At 39.9% G+C, this 19,505-nt stretch overlaps 1 pseudogene; it reads right to left on the reverse strand.

Annotated features, from left to right (window-relative positions):
• Positions 1–18,193: 18,193 nt before the first annotated feature.
• On the reverse strand, positions 18,194–19,292 carry LOC129510207 (adenosine 5'-monophosphoramidase HINT1-like; annotated as a pseudogene).
• Positions 19,293–19,505: the final 213 nt, after the last annotated feature.

The following is a 19,505-nucleotide window of genomic DNA, read 5'->3' on the forward strand; positions in this document are numbered from 1 at the left end:
CTCTATAAGAACTAGAATACTTGGATACATTTTATGTGGTAGTAAAAAATTTAAAGGATACCATGTTTTCCTGAGGTTATTTCTAATAAAAATACCAAACTCCACAGAAACCTAATTCATTGACATTTTATCAAGCACAACACTGTTGTGTCCCAGAAGACTCAACACTGCAAAGGAGGAGCTATATAGGGAAGATTCTACATAGCAGTAATGATAAGTAGGCCCAAGATAAAATATGTCCATTTCATAATGTGGCTGGGAACTGCCCTGGACATATATTTTTCAAAATTAAGGAACTGAGCCAATATGAGTCCCCATGGAGAAAAAGACTCTGATTCATTCAGCATTTATCTGTTCTGGGGTCAGAAACTATACAAGAGAACAAAACCAAAAAAAAAAAAAAAATTCCTGCCTTCACGGAACTTATATCCTTCAAAGAGAAGCAGTCAGTGAACACACTGGTTGTGAGTGGAGATAAAGCAAACCAGGGAAGCTAGGAAAAGACTATAGGAGTAGGTAGGGGAATAAGGATTTATCATTTTTAAATAGTGTAGGAGTTCTAGGAAAAGAGAACAGAAAGGAGACAGGCCTTGAAGCAAGTGCAAGGAGTAGAAAGAAGGTAACTTTGACAAGAACAGAGTGATTAAAATGGAAAATAATAGGATGCCAAGTCAGAAAAAGTAGAGGGTGGCAGGTACACTGGAAGAAAATACTGCTGATTGCAAGGATTTGGGCTTTCATTCTGAGGGAGATGGACTGCCAGCAGTGGCTTATAAGGAAAAGAAAGCATCATCAGACTTAATATTCTAATAGGATTCCTCTGGCTACTAACATGAGAATAGACTGTACGGGGGCAGCCTGGGTGGCTCAGTGGTTTAGCATCTGCCTTCAGCCCAGGGAGTGATCCTGGAGACCCAAGATCGAGTCCCATGTCAGGCTCCCTGTGTGGAGCCTCCTTCTCCCTCTGCCTGTCTCTCTCTATCTCTCTCTCTCTCTGTCTCTGTGTGTCTCATGAATAAATAAATAAAATATTTTTTAAAAAGAGAGAAAGAGAGAGAGAATAGGCTGTATGGGGCAAGGGTACACAGGCATATCACAAAAATACAAGCAAAAAATAATAATGGCTTGGTTATAGCCTAATAATGTATATCAGGTTATTCTTCCTGATGATCAAGGTTATAATTGCTGGAGCTTTATAAAAGACAACTGTTTGAAAACACCACAGAGTCACGAAAAGCAGACAGAAACAGAAGAGGATTTGACATTTGGAAAGGGGGAATATGGCAGATAGAGTCAGGCAAAGTCTAGAATCTTTTTGGTCTATGGGGTCAGAAAAAAAGAACTGAAGCATGCCAAAGCAGCTGGTTCCTGACTGGAGGAATCACAGAATTCCTCCACAAAATGGAGGACACCACAGAGGAAGTAAACCCAAAATCTCCACAGAAAATCCCCTCACATCTTTGGCTGACCCCTACAGTGTACCTCCGTAGGGCAAGACTACAAAGAAGCCCCGGGAAAAATAAAAAAAACAAAAGACCTGAACTGAAATTTTAGCACACGCCCACCTCAGGGAAGACAGTTTATAGATCAAATCCTTCCAAGTTAAAGGGTCCTGGTAAAAACCAGAGGCTTTCCAGGAAAACTCCAGAAAAGCCACACTCAGGAGTAAAGACTACTTCCCAGGACCAATGCATTCACCTTAACTAACAGTAAAACCAAAGTAAACCAGCCCTAGCAATGCATAAAACCAAGCTTCCACAAGATTTGGGTGATACAAAGTAATTTAACTACATTCTAGAACAAAATTCAGTAACTTCTAAAGGTAGAAAACAGGGACGGCTGGGTGGCTCAGTGGTTGAGCGTCTGCCTTAGGCTCAGGGTGTGGTCCTGGGGATCCTGGGTGTGGTCCTGGGGATCCTGGGATCGAGTCCACATCAGGCTCCCTGCGGGTGAGATCCTTTAAAGCCACGATGCCTAGTATATAATAAGAAATTACTAGCTATGAGAAAACAAAGGAAAATGAGACCCATATAAGAAACAAACATGACTCAGAAGTTGGAATTAGCAGACAAAAACTTTAAAATATCTGTTTTAGGATGCCTGGCTCAGTTGTTGAGTGTCTGCCTTCGGCTCAGGTCATGATCCTGGGGTCCTGGGATCGGGTCTTGCACCAGGCTCCCCACAAGGAACCTGCTTTTCCCTCTGTCTATGTCTCTGCCTCTCTCTGTGTGTCTCTTGTGAATAAATAAATAAAATATCTTTTAAAAATAAAATATCTATTTTAAATATGTTCAGGGACTTAAAGGACAACATAGTCATAAGGAGTAAACAGGTTAAAATATTAGCAAAGAAATTAAAAATCTAAAAAATGACCAAAAAGAAATTCTAGAACTGAAAAGTTGAATATCTGAAATTGAAAAAAAAAAAAAACATTGCATAGGAGTGGATTAGACACGACAGAAGGAATAGTCAGTGACCTTGGAGATAAGTTATTAGAAATCATACCAACTGAAATTTGATACTGTTCACCAAGTTCTTGGAATAATCAATTCCAGAATCAGTCAAGAATTTAGCAGCTTGGAAAACCTAGAGGAACATAAAGTATCAGAAACCAGAGAGAATCATAAAAGAAGATCTGATTCTACTCTCCTGTGGCTCCTAATCTTCTAGTGACTCCCACTGGCCCAATCAATCAGAAGCAGAGGGGCATCAGAGCCAATTAATTCTGGTAAAATCCCATGGTCCACAGCAGGGTGGAGATTATGGAGAATGGAGGGATAAACAGGAAATATCTAGATCACATACCTAAATACATTCCAGCAAATGATTAAAAAGACAAAAAAAAGCAAACAAAAAAGAGCCATCATAGATCTGAGGTCATGTACAAATGAATAAAATTCACACTTGCCCAAAGCTCCTGCAGCAATAAGTTCCAAAAGATAATGAAATACTATCTATTAAATTTTGAGCAGAACTGTTGTAATCACATATTTTAGAATCTAGTCAAAACGTTTTTCATGTGTAAAAATAACATAAAATTATTCTCAGATGCCCAAAAATTGGAAAACATATCCTGCACATTGCTTTTACAAAAAATTATGTGAAGACATACTAAGGGAAACTGAAAGAAAAGTCAAAATTAAGAACTCGAAAATGGAATTTGTAGTAAAAAATTTGTGTAATGCTTCAATTCAGGCAAGGGAAGGCATGCAAATTAGAGTTGGGTTTTGTTTTTTTGTTTTTTTTTTTTTTCATTTGACAAAGCACTAAAAGAAATTATGGTATGCATTCCACCAATAGTCCGTTCCTACCAGGAGGCTCAGAATCTCCACTGAGACAGACAACTGAAGAAATTGAACAGATAGACAATTGAAGAAACTGTCCTAGTTACTAAGGAACCAGACTAAATGGTCTTTCCTTCCACTATTGGGCACCAAACTCACTGATCCCATTAGATCATGTCCTATCGATAGCATGTGGAGCTTATGGTAGGGTTTGGTCCTGGATGCTTTACTCAACTGTTCCCATTCTGTATCTGCTCCTTCCTCAGTGCTACATTCTTCACCCTGCCATACACACAAAATATCCTACGTCTGATTAACTTAAAACAATAACTATGCCGTCCCGCCCCAACACTTTCTAACAATGGCTAGATTTTTTACAGGATTGGGACATTGTGCAAAGAATCACTGAATAATCGCCACAAAACCTAGTAGTCATAGAGAATCACACAATGGCCAATTTCACTGCAAAATACTGCAAGAAATTACCTTCTTACTGAATACTAAAGAAAAAAAACTGATAGAATATATGCCAGACAATGGGCAACCCTGGTGGCTCAGCAGCTAAGCGCCACCTTCAGCCCAGGGCCTGATCCTGGAGTCCCTGGATCGAGTCCCACATTGGGTTTCCAGCATGGAGCCTGCTTTTCCTTCTGCCTGTGTCTCTGCCTCTCTCTCTCTCTCTCTCTCTCTCTCTCTCTCTCTCTCTTTCTCTGTGTGTGTGTCTCTCATGAATAAATTAATAAAATCTTAAAAAAAAAAAGAAAAGAATATATGCCAGACATTAACAGTGATTGTCTCTAGGGTAGGATTATGACAAATTTGTATTCCCATGTTACCAATTATAGTTGTATGATTTTTCTCATTTTTTACAACTATCACATTATATACTTTCATTAGAAAAGCCTTTAAAATAAATAATTTTAAAATAAAATGAAATCCAAGGGATAAAGGAGCTAGTTAAATAACAGCACAAGGAAGCAAAACAACAAATCTAAAATATGGGGTATTTTCCAGGACAATTTTTTTTAAATTTTTATTTATTTATGATAGTCACACAGAGAGAGAGAGAGAGAGAGAGAGAGGCAGAGACACAGGCAGAGGGAGAAGCAGGCTCCATGCACAGGGAGCCCGACGTGGGACTCGATCCCGGGTCTCCAGGATCGCGCCCTGGGCCAAAGGCAGGCGCCAAACCCCTGCGCCACCCAGGGATCCCTTTCCAGGACAATTGATCTTGATTTTGTGACATGATGACGCAAGTGAAGGGGTACAGATTAGTCAAGATTTTTAAAAGAATTAAGGAAAAACAAGTAAATATGATGTACTGACCTTGTTCATATCCTGATTTAAACAAATCCTCTAAAATATGATTTATTTAGATAATAAGGAAAATTTTATTTGAACTAGATGATACCAAATTTTGTCAGACATGATTATTGTCCTGTATTAGAGAAGCATGCTAAAGTATGTGGTGGCAATGATAAGATTACTGGAATTGGGGGGGGGGGTTAAGATTTTATTTGTTTATTCATGAAAGACACAGAGAGAGAGACAGAGACAGAGACAGCAGGAGAAACAGGCATCCCTGGAATTTGCTTTTAAAAGAAAAAAGAGGGGTGTCTGGCTGGCTCAGTAGGAAGAATATGAGACTCTTGATCTCAGAGTCATGAGTTCAAGCCTCATGTTGGGTGTAGAGATTACTAAAAAATAAATAAGTAAACTTGAAAGAAATAGTTTCCAAAAAAGGAAAAGAAAAAAGAAATAATACTTATGTGGGGAAATCTGATAATTATTAAATCTGGGTAAAGGATATAGCGGGTTCACTGAATTATTCTCCCTATCTTTGTATATGTTTGTATATTTTCATAATTTAAATTCTGAAATAGGGACGCCTGGGTGGCTCAGCGGTTGAGCATTTGCCTTTGGCTCAGGGCGTGATCCCAGAGTTCCAGGATCGAGTCCCACATCAGGCTCCCTGTGAGGTGCCTGCTTCTCCTGTCTGTGTCTCTGTCTTCTCTCTGTGTCTGTCACGAATAAATAAATACTTTTTAAAAAAAGAAGTAGAAGAAGAAGCATTAAAAAAAAACAAATTGTGAAATAGGGCCCCTGGATGGCTCAGTCATTTGAGCATCTACCTTCAGCTTAGGTCCTGATCTCAGGGTCCTGGATCCAGCCCCACATCAGGCTCCCTGCTCAATGAAGAGTCTGCTTGTCTCTCTCCCTCAGCTGCTGCCCTGCTTGTGCTCTCTCTCTCTGTGTCAATAAAATAAATAAAATCTTATAAATAAATAAATACTTACATACATAAATTTTGAAATAAAATTAAAACCCTTATTTTTAAGAACTAAATTGCTAGTGTTTGTAACTGATGAAGAGAAATCATCAACAAGAAGTAGAAATTGCCCATCATCAAGTCTCACTGTCCACAGGCATACCTCAGAGATATGGCAGCTCTGGTTCCAGACCCCTGCAATAAAATAATATTGCAACAAAGCAAGTCAAATGAATTTTCTTTGTTTCCCAGTGCATATAACAGCTATATTTACACCATACTGTAGTGTATTAAGTGTGCAACAGCATTATGGTTCTTTTAAAAACAATGTATACACCTTAATTTTTTTTACACCTTAATTTAAAGATACTTTATTGCTGGGATGCCTGGGTGGCTGATTGAGCATCTGCCTTCAGCTCACGCAGCATCTGCCTGCGTGATCCTGGGGTCCTGGGATCGAGTCCCTCATTGGGCTCCCCAAAGGAAGCCTGCTTCTCCCTCTGCCTATGTCTCTGCCTCTTTCTGTGTGTCTCTCATAAAGAAGTGAATAAAATCTTTTTTAAAGATACTTTATTGGGCAGCCCTGGTGGCCCAGTGGTTTAGCGCTGCCTTCAGCCCAGGGCGCAATCCTGGGGACCCCGGATGGAGTCCCACGTCGGGCTCCCTGCATGGAGCCTGCTTCTCCCTCTGCCTGTGTCTCTGCCTCCCTCTCTCTCTCTCTCTCTCTGCCTCATGAATAAATACATAAGATCTTTTTTAAAAAATAAAGATACTTTATTGCTAAAAAAAATAATAATCTTTTTGCTGATGAAGGATCTTGCCTCAATGTTGATGGCCGCTGACTGATCAGGTGTGGGTGCTGAAAGGTAAGGTGGCTGTGGCAATTTCTTAAAATAAGACAATGAAATCTGGCACATCAAGTGACTCTTCCTTTCACAAATGAGTTCTGTGTAGCATGGGATGCTGTTTGACAGCATTTTATACAGTAGCACTTCTCTCAAAATTGGAGTCAATCCTCTGAAATCCTGCTGCTGCTCTATCAACTAAGTGTAGATAATATTCTAAATCCTTTGTTGTCATTTCAACAATCTTCACAGCATCTTCACCAGGAGTAGATTCCATCTCAAGAAACCACTTTCTTTGCTCATCTATAATAAGGAACTCCGGGCAGCCCAGGTGGCTCAGTGGTTTAGCGCTGCCTTCAGCCCAGGGCCTGATCCTGGAGACACCGGATCGAGTCCCACGTCGGGCTCCCTGCATGGAGCCTGCTTCTCCCTCTGCCTGTGTCTCTGCCTCTCTCTCTCTCTCTCTCTGTGACTATCATAAATAAATAAATAAAAATTAAAAAAAAAAGAACTGCCCTACGACCCAGCAATTGCACTGCTGGGGATTTACCCCAAAGATATAGATGCAGTGAAACGGCAGGACACCTGCACCCCAATGTTTATAGCAGCAATGTCCACAATAGCCAAACTGTGGAAGGAGCCTCGGTGTCCATCGAAAGATCAATGGATAAAGAAGATGTGGTCTATGTATACAATGGAATATTCCTCAGCCATCATAAATGACAAATACCCACCATTTGCTTCAATGTGGATGGAACTGGAGGGTGTTATGCTGAGTGAAGTAAGTGAATCGGCGAAGGACAAACATTATATGGTCTCATTCATTTGGGAAATATAAAAATAGTGAAAGGGAATAAAGGGGAAAGGAGAGAAAATGAGTGGGAAATATCAGTGAGGGAGACAGAACATGAGAGACTCCTAATTCTGGGAAACGAACTAGGGGTGGTGGAAAGGCAGGTGGGCAAGGGCTGGGAGTGACTGGGTGATGGGCACTGAGGGGGGCACTTGATGGGATGACACTGGGTGTTATACTATATGTTGGCAAATCAAACTCCAATAAAAAAAATGCAAAAAAAAAATAGGTGCCTGCAATACGTTTCCATTATGTACAAACTACAAAGAAAAAATAGTCTAATAATATAAATATCAATAATAACAATATTTAACATGTATTGCACACTTATGTGTTAGGCAGCACATAGCTTTTTCTAGGAATTGTTCATTTAATCCTCAAGACAGCCTCCTGAGAAAGATGTCACGATAACTTTAGTGGGAACCAGGTGGGAGCTCTGGGAAACCTAACTCAGACCTCTGGATCTGGAATCTTTTTTTTTTAAGATTTTATTTATTTATTCATGAGAGACAGAGAAAGAGAGGCAGAGACACAGGCAGAGGGAGGAGAAACAGGCTCCATGCTGGGAGCCTGATGCAGGACTCTATCCCAGGACTCTGGGATCACACCCTGAGCCAAAGGCAGACACTCAACCACTGAGCCACCCAGGCATCCCTGGATCTGGAATCTTAACTGCTTCAGTGTAATGCAATGTTCAGCTCTGCAGCAGTCTACCTTCAGATAGTATAGATTTATCTGTCCCTCTTCATCTATTAAGGAAAGCCACACAATGAAAAAATCTTAAAAGGATTTTCACTTTGTCGTGAAATAATATCTAGGGATCCCTGGGTGGCGCAGCGGTTTGGCACCTGCCTTTGGCCTGGGGCGCGATCCTGGAGACCCGAGATCGAATCCCACATCAGGCTCCTGGTGCATGGAGCCTGCTTCTCCCTCTGCCTGTGTCTCTGCCTCTCTCTCTGTGTGTGTGTGACTATCATAAATAAATAAAAAAAGAAATAATATCTAGATTCTTTGTAATTGAATAGTTGATCTTTGCTACTAGACATTAAACATGGACCCAAGTACCAAGACATCCAGACAAACCCAGCTACAAGTGTCACAAGATACTTAGGATGCACAACAAAGCTTGATGAATAAGCATATATGTTTGCATGAAGTGGCTGTCCTCAGCCTCAATCTGGCAATTATGCAGAACCATCTAAGTTCCAAATCTTAAATAAATAAATAAATAGATAGATAAATAAATAAATAAATAAATTCAAAATCTTCCAATTAAATCTGCTGAGCCCTTCCAACAATATATAAAGAAATTAATCCTACACACAAGCAGATTCTTCAGTGATTAATATTTATATAGTCAGTAAACACTGTTCTTTGATTTCACTCTTTTATTATCAACCTACTGACACAGCACAAAGACTTAACTGTGGCTACTGAAAATAATTTAAATATTAATCCTGGTACTTAAAAATGAATTTACAACTGAAAAATTTAGATGGCAGAAGGGAAAAGAGATGAGAGAAGGGAAGAAGAGAGACATAGATATCCTCTTTTGTGCAAGGTAAGGAGCAAGAACACTGCCAAGTAGCATTGGAATATGAGATAAGTGTTTAGGTATATTTCATAAAGTTAGAGGCTTATGTGTAGCAGAATTAAAAGTGATGACATTCACCAACTATCAAAAATCAAGTTGAGTGGTGTATGGATTAACAATTCTGAAACTACTATACATGTATACTAGAATTGAATAATTAAGTAAATGGACAGCAGGTCATGGGAGCTAGGATTCTCATTATTGGAGTAGGACATTAGAGATAAGCATGACACACATGGCAACAGATTAGGGTTGGAGACACAAGTATAAACTCATATTTTGCTTAACACAGACTCAGTGATTAGACACAGAAAAATTTCTCAATATGAGTACATCACAGTTTAATGTACACACATGTCTTGCTCTGTTAGCTCAGAGGGTCCTACAAGCAATGACACCCCAGGAATAATGAGCACACATTGGTTTACCATATCTTGGTTTCTAACACCATTCTCCAATAAAAGGAACAAGAAAAATGCTGATTCTACAACAAGTGAAAGAAATATACAAGATGGGCCCAGAGCATCCTACAGTGCCAGAAAGTAAGGAAGCACTATGCAAATTTTTTTTTTTTTAAACCACAATGAGGGGATCCCTGGGTGGCGCAGCAGTTTAGCGCCTGCCTTTGGCCCAGGGCGCGATCCTGGAGACCTGGGATCGAGTCCCACGTCGGGCTCCTGGTGCATGGAGCCTGCTTCTCGCTCTGCCTGTGTCTCTGCCTCTCTCTCTCTCTCTCTCTGTGTGACTATCATAAATAAATAAAAAAATTTTTTAAAAAAATTAAAAAAAAACGCAATGATGGATATCAAAGGAGCCAAATGAAAGATTTCCCAGTGACCAAAGCTGTAACAATTTGAGTAACTAATGCATATTGGATTATAGCCCAAAGTATAAAATAAATATCCACACTCATACAAATAAATGGTTAAATAAATAAATAAATAAATAAATAAATAAATAAGAGACAAATCTCCTGTGCAGAAGAATTCCAAATAAATTCTGTAGATATTCCATCTTAAATGAGGTGAGAAAAAAAAATTAGGTAAGGCATAACTTCCCATTCCATAGTGAAGAAGTGCCATCAAGTGTATCAGTGACTTCTTTCCAAAGAATACAGTATAGAAAGTGAGAAAAAGAGTTAATTTTACAGTGGATAAACCTGACAAATACTTTCTCAGTCATGTGATCAAGATCACCATCAACAGTAGTAAGTCATGGGATCCCTGGGTGGCGCAGCGGTTTGGCGCCTGCCTTTGGCCCAGGGCGCCATCCTAGAGACCCGGGATCCAATCCCACATCGCGCTCCCGGTGCATGGAGCCTGCTTCTCCCTCTGCCTGTGTCTCTGCCTCTCTCTCTCTCTCTCTGTGACTATCATAAGTAAATTAAAAAAAAAAAAAAAACAGTAGTAAGTCAGGTTGATAGGACGTACCATTTATATAATGGAACGAAAATGTACCTCTAACTCTGTGGTCTTCTCGAAAACACATAACTCCAATCTAATCATGAGAAAAACATCAGGTCAATCCCAGTAGTGGGACATTCCACAAAATACTTGGCCAGTGCTCCTCAAAACTGTTAAGATCATCAAAAACAAGGAAATTCTGAGAAACTGTCAGAGCCAAGACGTGTCCAAAGAGCCATGACAACTATATGAAATGTGCTATCCTTGCCAGGATTCTGGAACAGGAAAAGAACACTAGGTAAAAACCAGGGAAATCTGAATAAAGTATGAACTTTAGTTAATAATAATGTATCGAGGGGAAATTGGCTAGCTCAGTTGGTAGAGCATGTGATTCTTCTGAGTTTGGGTCCCACACTGGGCTTAAAGATTACTTTTTAAAAAGTTTAAAATAGGGCAGCCCCAGTGGCTCAGCGGTTTAGCGCCGCCTACAGCCCAGGGCGTGATCCTGGAGTCCTGGAATCGAGTTCCGCATCAGGCTCCCCGCTGGAAGCCTGCTTCTCCCTCTGCCTACGTCTCTGCTCTCTCTCCATGTCTCATGAATAAATTTTTAATTTTTTTAAATAAATAAATAAACAAATAATGCATTGATATTGGTTCACTAATTGTAATGAATCATACTAACATACTAATGCCAGATGTTAATAATAAGAGAAACTGGATGTGAGGTTTATGGGAACTGTACTATATTTATAATTAGTAAATCTAATGTTATTCCAGAAAATAAGATTTATTTTTAAAATATCAAGTGGGGCAAAAGACACACTACTAAAAATACAAAATAATAAATAGACAAGGCTTTTTCTCATAGCATTATTAGTAATAATAAAAAATTAGAAAAACATCAGAAGCAACTCAAATGTCCATTGAGAGGTGATTTGCAAAATAAAGAAGTAAAAAAAAATCTCTATGTGCCAATGTGGAACTTTCCAGTATACCCATTAACTGATAAAAGCTGCCTTTTATGTATAAAAGAGAGGGAAGATAAATACATACACACACACACACACACACACACACACACACACACATTTTGGCATATCTGTAAATCAAAGCAAAACACTAGAAAGATAAACCAAAAACCAATATTACCCTATGAATAAAAGAAGGAAAAAGGAGAAGAGGCAGTGATAAATATAAGTTTTTTTATACATTGGATTATATAGTTTTGACTGTAGAGTCATTCATTTTACTTATTCAAAAAAATATTTAAACAAAATAGAGTAGAAATGAGAAAAAGAGCTAAAGCAAACCTGAAAACAAAACAAATGAATCTATCTGAAGATTAACTTGTAGGGAAAAACATACAGAGAAATAAACTATTGATACAATTTCATAACACAGATTTGACAGTACAGATTTAGTGAGATATATTCTAAAGATGAAAAAGAATATAAAGAAATCTTAAACTTTATATAGTAATCTCACTACTAAAAGTAAATTGTTACTTTGAAACTTGTAGGATAGATAAATAAGTAGTTATGTTAGTGAGATTGGAAACCAAACTTTTTATTATTAAAAAAGCAATACAAGGATAAAATCGAAGTTATGTAAAAGGCTTGGAAGCATAAATTTGAATTCATGGTATCAGTAGCAATGCATTATTTATTTTTCTTTGGGCCACTATGAAAAAGTCTGAATAGCGCACAGAGTAGTCATGCCACTCGGACTGTGGCTTCTAGATAGCATTCCCCACCAAAGTAATCAGAGATCATGCAAAAATAGCTAGTTCTGGGTTAGAGGAAGGAAATGTCCAGGACTCTGTGTAGAAAGCAAGGAAGATAAAATCGACATGATCACTTCAAAAGGAAACAGAAGTCAACTTAAAAGGATTGTCACTAGCTATAGATGGTACAATGTCAGTATCAAAAAGAAAAATTACGGGAATCCCTGGGTGGCTCAGTGGTTTGGCGCCTGCCTTCGGTCCAGGCATGATCCTGGAGTCCCGGGATCGAGTCCTGCATCGGGCTCCCTGCATGGAGCCTGCTTCTGTCTCTGCCTCTCTCTCTCTGTGTCTATCATGAATAAATAAACAAAATCTTTAAAAAAAATTACTGGACAGTTTAAAACATATGGAACCAAAATATCATGAGTTCAGGGTGCTGGATGGCTCAGTTGGTTAAGCATTCGACTCTTGATTTCAGCTCAGGTCATGATCTCAGGGTCATGGGATTGAGCTCCACATCAGACTTTGCACTGGGCATGGAGCCTGCTTTAGATTCTTTCTTCCCCTCTCCCTCTGTCTCTCTAAAAAAATTTAAAATTTTTTTAAAATCCATGACTTCACATCAATATCAAAAAAACAGTGAAAAGAAAACTAAAATAAAAAATTTCTTTGTTCACAATTAGAAGAAGCTTAAGACGTAACTCCTTACTCTGAAAATTGATCATATCTATCTTATAAAACTATATATTCAGGTAACCAAATAGTCCTAGCTGATGAGAAAAAGTCTCTCCTTATGGAAGATTTTCAACTAATGAATGTAAAAGGAATGAAAGAATTAAAAAATCACCCTTTGCAATGCCTAATGAAATAACTGATTTGGGAAACAATAGCACTAAAATCATTAAGAAAAAGAAAGATGAGAGGTGACTATGCAAAGGAAAAGACGGGGGGCGGGGGGGGGGTGCACCTGGGTGGCTCAGTGGTTGAGTGTCTGCCTTTGGTTCAGGTTATGATCCTGGGGTCCTGGGATTGAGTGGTGCATCAGGCTCACTATGGGGAGCCTGCTTCTCCCTCCACCTATGTGTCTGCCCCTCTCTCTGTGTCTCTCAGGAATAAATAAATAAAATCTTTTTTAAAAATGGAAAGACTGAGAAGTCACAATTTTAGCTTTGCCAGATATTATGAGTGTCCCCAATGTGTTGCAATATGAAGTATTCTTTTTTTCTTCTTTTTTTTTTTTTTTTTTTTTTTAAGATTTTATTTTAAAATCCTGGGACTCCGGGATCACTCCCTGAGCCAAAGGCAGCTGTTCAACCACTGAGCCACCCAGGCTTCCCAATATAAAGTATTGTTGTAAAAAAGTTGAACTTGAATCTAGCCAAGTTATAGACCTAACATCTGGTATTCAGGAAGTTTGTGGGACAGGGAAACCAATGAAATGACACTATGAAGCAGACATGGGACATTTTACAGGGCACCTGGCTCAGTTTCTTTAACAAGCCAATGACATGGGAAAACCAGGGCAGAAGGGAAGAGGAGAGACTATTCTACACAAAAAGATTTAAGAAACAACATCCAGGGATCCCTGGGTGGCGCAGTGGTTTAGCGCCTGCCTTTGTCCCAGGGCGCGATCCTGGAGACCCGGGATCGAATCCCACATCGGGCTCCCGGTGCATGGAGCCTGCTTCTCCCTCTGCTTATGTCTCTGCCTCTCTCTCTCTCTCTCTCTCTCTCTCTGTGACTATCATAAATAAATAAATAAATAAAAATAAAATAAAAAGTTCTGCTACCATTAAAAAAAAAAAAAAGAAAAAAGAAACAACATCCAAATATAATATGTGGGCCTTGTTTCAGTCCCCATCTGAAAAAAAAAATGTAGATAAAAATATTTTTCAGGCAAATGAGGAAATTCTATTTTTTTAAAAGATTTTATCTATTTATTCATGAGAGATACAGAGAGAGAGAGAGAGAAAGAGAGAGAGAGGCAGAGGGAGAAGCAGGCTCCATGCAGGGAGCCCGACGTGGGACTCGATGCCGAGTCTCCAGGATCATGCCCTGGGACCAAGGCAGGCACTAAACCGTTGAGCCACCCGGGCGCCCCAAATGAGGAAATTTTAATATGGGCCTGCTATCAAATGATATTAGGAAAGTATTGTTAACTGCTTTAGGTATCATGACAGACAGAATAATGGTCTCCAAAGATGTACACAACCTTGTTCCAGGAACCTGTGAGTATGTTATGTTGTTACATGGCAAAAGGAAATTAAAATTGCAAATGCTAGTCACCTGACTTTAAAACGAGGAGATTATCCCAGATTATATCCGTGAATCCACTGTAATCTCAAAAGTCCTTAAAGAGGAAGAAGGAGGGGAGCCTGGGTGGCTCAGTGGTTGAGCATCTGCCATTGGCTCGGGTTGTGATCCCAGGGTCCTGGGACCGAGTCCCGCTTCGGGCTCCCTGCAAGGAGCCTGCTTCTTCTCCCTGTGCCTATGTCTCTGCCTCTCTCTATGTGTCTCTTATGAATAAATAAATAAGATCTCTTAAAAAAAATAAAGAAAGAAAGAAAGAAAGAAAGGAAAAAAAAAAGAAAAGGAAAGAAAAAAAAAGAAAAGGAAAGGAAAGGAAAAGAAAAGAAAAGAAAAGAAAAGAAAAGAAAAGAAAAGAAAAGAAAAGAAAAGAAAAGAGGGCAGCCCCGGTGGCTCAGCGGTTTAGCGCTGCCTTCAGCCCAGGGAGTGATCCTGGAGACCTGGGATCGAGTCCCACGTCAGGCTCCCTGCATGAAGCCTGCTTCTTCCTCTGCCTGTGTCTCTGCCTCTGTGTGTGTGTGTGTGTGTGTGTGTGTGTGTGTGTCTCATGAATAAATAAATAAAATCTTCAAAAAAAAAAAAAAGAGGAAGATAGAAGGCTAATGCTGCAAACCACTGGAGCTGGTTTTGAAGACAGAGGAAACAGGGCAACAAACCAAGGAACTCAGAAGTCTCTAGAAGCCAGAAAAGGCAAGGAGATGGATTCATCCCTAGAGCCTCCAGAAAGGAACACAGGCCTGTCAACATCTTGATTTTAGTCCAGGAAGACTTGGACTCCTAACCCTCAAAACTGCAAGATAATGAATATGTGTTGTCTTAAACCGGTAAGTTTGTGGTCATTCGTGACAGCAGTCATAAAAAACTAAAACAGGCAGGGTAATAAAAATACTATGTTACATAAGAAAATGTATTTTATAGAGATACGTTTGTAAATACTTAGGAATGAAATGACTTGATGGCAGAGATTTGCTTGAAAACACTAGAGCAGAGGGATGCCTGGCTGGTTCAGTCAGAGGAGCAGGCAACTCTTGATCTCGGGATTGTGAGTTCAAGTCCCACGTTGGGCATAGAGATTACTGAAAAATAAAATCTTTAAAAAAAATAAAATATTGGAGAAGAAAGAAAAAACAGTAGAATATGAAGTGTGGTGAAATGTCTGTAACTGGATTTTGGTGATAAGTATGTGAGGTTCATTATAATATGCTCAACTTTTGTGAATATGAGTAAATTTTATAACGAAGTTTAAAATTTAGGGGGAACAGTTAGAGTAAACATTTTTTTAAGAAGAGTGCTGCCAGGCAACCGTGGTGGCCCAGTAGTTTAGCACCACCTTCAGCCCAGGGCCGGAAACCCGGGATCAAGTCCCACGTCAGGCTCCCTACAGGGAGCCTGCTTCTCCCTCTGCCTGTGTCTCTGCCTCTCTCTCTCTGTGTCTCTCATGAATAGATGAATAAAATCTTTAAAGAAAAAAAAAAAAGAAGAAGAGTGCTTGCCTTCTGAGCATAGTGATCATAAGCCACAATACTGTGTTATAGACTTCAAAGCTGATGAGACACTAGATCTGAATTGTTCCCACTACAAAAAAGAAATGCTAGGGACGCCTGGGTGGCTCAGTGGTTTGGTGCCTGCCTTCAGCCCAGGTCGTGATCCCGGAGTTCTGGAATCGAGTCCCGCATCAGGCTCCCTGCATGGAGCCTGCTTCTCCCTCTGCCTGTGTCTCTGCCTCTCTCTCTGTGTCTCTCATGAATAAATAAATAAAAATGTTTTAAAAGAAATTATAATTATGTCACGTGATAGAGGTGGTCACTAACCCTAAGGCAATAACCATATGGCAATGTAGAAATGTACCAGATCAACATGTTTTACATCTTAAAGTTATATGTCAATCAAATCTCAATAAAAGGGATCCCTGGGTGGCGCAGCGGTTTGGCGCCTGCCTTTGGCCCAGGGCGCGATCCTGGAGACCCAGGATCGAATCCCATGTCGGGCTCCCGGTGCATGGAGCCTGCTTCTTCCTCTGGCTGTGTCTCTGCCTCTCTCTCTCTCTGTGTGACTATCATAAATAAATATAATATAAATAAATTATTTTAAAAAAAGAATTTAAAAAAAAATCTCAATAAAATATTAAAAAAAAAAAAAAACGCTTGCCTTCCAAAAATGAGATGTTCTCCTTTACATCTTGCCTTATTCTTATTCTCCATTCTTCAACATGCTTTGAATCTGCATAGGGTCAGGTGTCACCCTATAAATCAGGCTGAAAACAATGACCAGATTTGTATTATCTTCTCATGCTCCTACTTCAGTAGTTCAGATGGATCAAGAAATTCCCTCCCATTAAAATCTTCATTATTTACTGGGCACTTGCTAACCTTTACTGGGTAGTTCCTTAGTGCCAGGCATCATCTGTTGCCCATGAACTCTCATCTTAGCCCTGAGAGTTACAGATGGGGAAAATGAGACACAAGAAGTAAAAAGCCCCATTCTGCTGGTTGGGAAGTGGTGGATCTAAGCTCAAACCCAGGCCCCGGCCCCAGAACATGCACACTTAACTTCCATTCTTATCTGCCTGTCGGTAATTATTTCCACATCAGAAAAAATAAACATGGTGTTAACAACATCACATACCTCATACATTTCCTACAATTGAAATTAAAGAATCTGGTGTTGATAGCTTAGCATTTGAACCCAGCTCTTACAGTGAAATGTTTCAGCCTAATGGTAGAGACAGAGCGTTACTTAAGGTGATGGCTTTTATATTCCTGAGCTTTGTAGGCAAACTTGGCATCCCACTCCAAGATGCCGTCTGGAGTTTGCCCAGTTCTGTGTTGGAGGGTTATAAATAGATGCATCAAATGCCAGATACTTAATCCACGGCAGCTCTTGCTAATATGAAAATCCCATTTGCAAAGGGTTTTTTCTACCCAATTGAATTGACGTGGTGAAGTAATTCTGTCGGAAACAAAAACCTGTCTAAGAGGCTCAGAAAGAGTTGCACATTATTTGCACAGATTTGCATATTAATTTATAGTTGGTGAAATACCTCATTAAGGAGTAGATTTCTCCAGGCTACTGAAATCCAAGGAGGCAAATATTTTGAACCAATCAATTTAATGGATTAGGACCAGCCTCTCTCTCTCTGCTACCCACTTCTCCCTTTTAAAAGAAAATTAACAGTAAGGCTTCACCCCAATTCCAGGTTTTACCTGGAAATGTTAATGGGGAGTATGGGAGGTGGGTTAACCTGGATGTACTTTGGTTGGGGAGTCTGAGGAAAGAGGCAAGACACACACTTCCAGTCAAGAGTCAGCCCAAATCCAAGTTAGCATCCCTCTCTGAATACCAAATCCTATAAAGGAAGCCCAGACCAAGGGCAGGGCCACCTGGTTTCTCCACACCGTCTGACCTCTCTGCTGTTCCATCTCAATTTCCTGACCTGACTCTCCTTCACCCATATCTGCATTCTCTTTAGTTCCATCCCTCATGTCTGTGCCCCACTTTGTACGACAGAGGTAACAACAACGCCCACCTCTAGGATGACTGAGGGGAGGCCTAGCACTGTACTTTTTTTCCACCAAAGTTTTATTGTGTAAGGTAGCCTATGTGACACCTGGGTGGCTCAGTAGGTTGGCTGTCCAACTCTTGATTTCAACTCAGGTAATGATCTCAGGGTCCTGGGATCAAGCCCTGCATCAGGCTCCCTGATCAGTGGGGAGTCTACTGCTCCCTCCCCCCCTGCCCCTCCCCCTCACTTGTGCTCTTGATCTCTCTCCTTCTAATAATGAAATATTAAGGAAAAAAAAAGAAAGAAAGAAAAAGAAAGATAGCATATGTGACTAATTCAGGACACAAAGTTGGATTCTTCTTGACTTACATCTTATTTGACTTTAATATATATTGAGAAAATATTTCTTTTTTTTAACCATGCAACATTGTCTTTTATTATGTATGGGTTTTAAAAACTACTTCCTCAGTCTATCCATACACAGGCAAAAGTAAGTATACTGTTTAACATACTGGAACTTAAAAATATTGACCATTGCCTAGAGAAGGGAAAATTATCCCTAAAACATGCTTAACCAGGAGGCCAATTCATCTGCCGGCCTCCAAGGACATGGAGATGAACATGATAGACAGACTGTCCCCCAACTGAACCTTCATTCACCACCATTCAATAATAATTCTTCAGGCCCAGATCAGCAGCACATTTCTTGCCAACAATCATTAAATGTCCAAGAAGACTTTCATCATCATCTTCCGCTACAGAAATCTGGGAAATATGTTTCTTGGGTATCACCAGAAAATGACTTGGTGCTTGAGGGGAAATGTCATAGAAAGCAAGACACTGGTCATCCTCAAAAATTATTTTGACTGGGATTTCCTTGTGGATGATCTTTCTGAAGATCCTGTCACCTCCAGGCCAGGTGGCCTGAGCCTTGGCAATCTCATCGGCCCTTGCAGCCTCCTCCCGTGCCAAGAAAATATTTCTGATTCAGCAATTACTTATGAATAAAAAGAGAAGTTACATATGTAATAGGTATATTTTCAGGTAAATAGCTAATGAGAATCACGAATATTAAAATCTAAGTGGCTAAAATAACAAGAATTTGTAAAACGAATCATGGATAACTGACATCCTAACAATATGGCCTACCACTATCCTTGACATGCACTAAATATTCGAGAAACATTAGCTGTTTCTCTGGGTTGTCTATTCCTGTGAGACAGGAATCTAGAGAGGGATCAGCTGGTGGCTTTTCTGTTGCAAGTGGCATCAGCTGGGGTCATTCACTTAGCTGCATTCAGCTAGTGGCTGAACTGGAATAGAATTTTCAAGAAAGCTTCACTTCTTTTTGTTGTGCCTCCATGCTTTTTTCCACGTGGCCTCTCTCTTTTTACATGGTGAGTATGGGCTTCCTTCCAACACGGTGTTCTCAAGGGTATCAAACTTCATACAGTCTGGTTCAAAAGGAAACATTCCAAAGAGGAAGTCAGAGCTGCCAATCTCTGAAGGCATAGCCTCAGAAGTTACACTCCATCACTTCCATTGCATTCTGTTGATCCCACGAAACGAGGCCCAAGGCTACAGATTCAAAGGGAAGGGCATAGGCTCTCCCTCCTGCTAGACAAGTGGAAAGAACCAGCAGCCAGCTTTCATCCTAGTCATCCATTGCATTGTTGTCTGGCAATCTGTCCACTCTATGCCCTAGGTTTAGAAGATATACACATA

The sequence above is a fragment of the Nyctereutes procyonoides genome, unplaced genomic scaffold (genome assembly GCF_905146905.1).
Source record: "Nyctereutes procyonoides isolate TBG_1078 unplaced genomic scaffold, NYPRO_anot_genome, whole genome shotgun sequence".
Classification (NCBI taxonomy): Eukaryota; Metazoa; Chordata; class Mammalia; order Carnivora; family Canidae; genus Nyctereutes; species Nyctereutes procyonoides.